Here is a 3,583-nt window from a genome sequence, read left to right as displayed (position 1 = left end):
ACTCTTTCTAGATATCTAGGGACATTAAACTATTCTCAATCGAATGTATGCTGTTTAGGTATCTATGGGTCATGATTCAGAACTCGATCTGATAGTTTGCTATCTGTAAGTGCTTGATTATATGATTAAGATTGAAAGATAAAAACAATACGATATAAAATTAATGGATAAATATGTAGCTTAAAATTATTTAATCACAAGATAATTATTATTCATCCATAAATATCTAGAAAATAAGATCTAATGATCTTAGATCCCGGAAGTGCTGTGCCGTTAACGAACCTTAATATGCACACTCGTTTATTTTCACGTCTTGTTCCACGAAACTTCTTGCGATTGTAATTGCGACGGGGCAACATTGGTCGTAAAACCTACCACTCGCAGTTTAATAACGCGATTGCACGATAATATGAAACACGCGGTGACGCAAGAGAACGAACAACATATTCCTGTATCGTTTGATCGCCATCAAAGACGAAATTTATTCTATGCTATATCGATCGATTCTATGCATCCAAGCTTTCCGAATGTTTTTAAGGTAACTTTCATCTTTCCCGTAAAAAAGGCTCTATTTAAAAGAATAAAATTGATTGCAAAATTATGTTGGAAAAAGCTTATCACTCTTGCTACTGTGACTCTCGATAACGAAAAATTCCTCTAGTGAGGCCATGCCAGAGATAGCCAGTATAGGCTGCTCTCTAAAATCAAGATGATGGTAAAGTATATTTTTTTTCACCAAGATACGAAAAAATAATCTCGCAAACTAAAATATATCGATTCGAATGAGTTGGTGATAATAAAAATATGTAAATATAATATCATCACAAAATGATGAGATATTATTTGTGACTCTATTGCAACTGCGTGTCAATAAACTATTGCGACAGATGGAATGATTACGTTGCAAATGCGTGAATGTTTTATATCCATAAAAATGTGCGATTCATTTTTTCGTTTTTAATGAGATTCAATTACGATGTGCAGCACATTTCGAATACGACCAGTCTCATGATCAAGTAAACGACAAGCAATAACGTTACACATTAAAAAGACTGAAAAAAATGTATTTACAGGATTATCCGATTAGATTAGAATTAACAGTCAAATTTCACCGACATTAATTATTTCCACTTAACTCAATTTTCTTCCTTCAATCTTATCAAAAGATAGAGATGATATGAAATATTATCACGTTATACATAGTTGAAAAATTTATGTTTTCTTGTTAAAAAATGTCGGTTAAAATTTTTGTATTAAATATTTAACACATTCATGTGTTAATTTAACATATTGTTGTTGTGTTGATTGAACTCAAATATTAAATTATTAAAACAACTGAAAAAAGTATCAAAATAACACAATGTGTATATATTTTCAATTTTACACAATAGATATGTTCCGTATTATCAGTGACAGGATTTATCTGTTAAAATTTACAGAAAAAATTTTATTCTGCAATAGGAGTGACTGACTACAGACCGTCAATAACATTTTTCCAAGTTAATTTTATCATTAAAAATATGTTGATTTTACACAAAATTTATTTCAGATTACTATAAAGTTTGCATTCATTCTGTGTTAAAATATTAACATAATACTAGTGTCACTATTTAACATATCTATATTATATTAAATTAACACAAAAATTTGTGTGGGCCGTTTGGGACACGCAGTATATGACAAATTTAAGCGAAATTTTCCAAGTGTATATATATATACCATAGGGCGTCTGTGATGAAGAAAAAAAAAAAAAAAAAAGAGTTTTCTCTCACGGCGCCGCTTAAACAGCTGTTCGACGGGCAGCGGCGCGGCAACAGAGAACTAGCGCTAATACTTACGACGAGATTTGAGGTTAGGTCCATCGTCACGAAAAGATTCGCGGATCAGACGAATACAAGCTTCGCTCAAAACGCATCTCTCCACCTCCAACGTATCTCCGTACATTTCGAAACGGCGTAGCACACGCGGACGGAAAATAAACGCGCAAGTTTACGACGCACACGTAAACAATGCGCGACCCGACGACACGCGCTTACCTTCCGTTTCGACCGTTCGATCGACTGGCGCGACGCGAGCGGTTGAATCTAACCTTAAACAAAAACTCGGCGGTGAGCAAAAAGAATCGATGTGCGTACCTTCGATGCGATTCCTTTTTCGCACAGGCGGAAACGCGTTTTCCCTTATCAGGTGGACCTTTTTCTTCGCACGATCCCCGAAAACACGCCGACAATGCCGTGAATAGGAGAGAGAAGGTACAGGCGACAGTAGAATCTCGAGAAAGGGGAAAAACTCGGCACACGACGAGAATGAAAACTCGCACAAACGGGCACACTGGATGATACAGATATATATATATTATATGTGTGTGTATGTTATATATTATATATACGACACACACACCACGTACGTTTCACAGATTTAACAGTCGCGCACTTCACTTCACAGACAGTGTGGAGGGGGAAATGAAAACCGGATATATATGTATATCCCCGAGATGCTTGCGCGTGTACGTGAAAGAAGACGGAACACTGCGGGAGAAAAATCACCTTACCGCCGAGCTGTCACTGCGAGCATGACGTGCGCTGGTTTGCGCGCGAACGCATTTTCCTCGCCGAACGGAGCGCGAAAATGACGGGACGGGACGCGACGCGACGCGCGCGGCCACCGACACACGACGCCAACGAAGCGAAGTGCGACGCGAGTCCCGATCGCGCGGCTTCGTTCGCACAACATACGCGAGCGCGCGCGCGCGCGCGCGCCAAATAACTCCCTCGCTCGTTGCTGCCTTTCCTTTCGCCGATCGTAATCGGATCGCGACCGTGAAACTCGTCGACGCGTCTCTCTCTCTCTCTCTTTTTTTCTCGCGGGAGTCGATCGGAACGTGCGGCGGGTCGGTGATGATAGCGATGATTGATGATGGTAACTGACGATCGATGATCACGGCACACACGTGGACACCCGCGTCCTCTCTCCTGCCGCTAATAAAAAAAAAAAAATATCGGATCGATATTGGTATTTCGCGCTCCGAGAAACGATCCACGAGGATGTTCCTTTGGCTCGAGACACATACACTAATTAAAGCCCGTGCTACGAAACGTTGAGAAAATAACGACCAAATGATCCCGATGTTTCTCGCGTTCGAGTAGATTTGACAGTTGGGAAGCGAAGCGCGCGCGCGCTATCCTCCTTGTTTGAGGAAGCGATTCGCTGCACGCCCGGTCTTTCAGGTTATGGTTGTGACCGCGTGCAATAGACGCGCGATCCCGTGGATCACTGACTGACTCTACTGGCTATTGGCGTGCGGTGACGTTATCACGTGGTTCGCGCGCGCGATCGCGTCACTCGCGATTTTCCACGCGACACGACCGTGCGACGCGATCGATTCTCCGTTCTTTACGCAAACGGATCTTCCTCTACCGCCTCCTCGCGAGACTAGAGGGGTCCCCGGACCCCGCGGGACCGACCGGGCGCCTTAAGGACGCGCCCCGATCTTCCGCCGTTCTTCCTCGCGCTCGACGATCACGAGGCGCCCGCCGCCTCCGTCGACGCCGGCGCTGCCGCCAGACGGATGGAGGAGGAGGAG

Source organism: Formica exsecta, unplaced genomic scaffold (assembly GCF_003651465.1).
Source record: "Formica exsecta isolate Colony F162 unplaced genomic scaffold, ASM365146v1 scaffold969, whole genome shotgun sequence".
In the NCBI taxonomy this organism is placed as follows: Eukaryota; Metazoa; Arthropoda; class Insecta; order Hymenoptera; family Formicidae; genus Formica; species Formica exsecta.
This window is presented reverse-complemented; position numbering follows the sequence as displayed.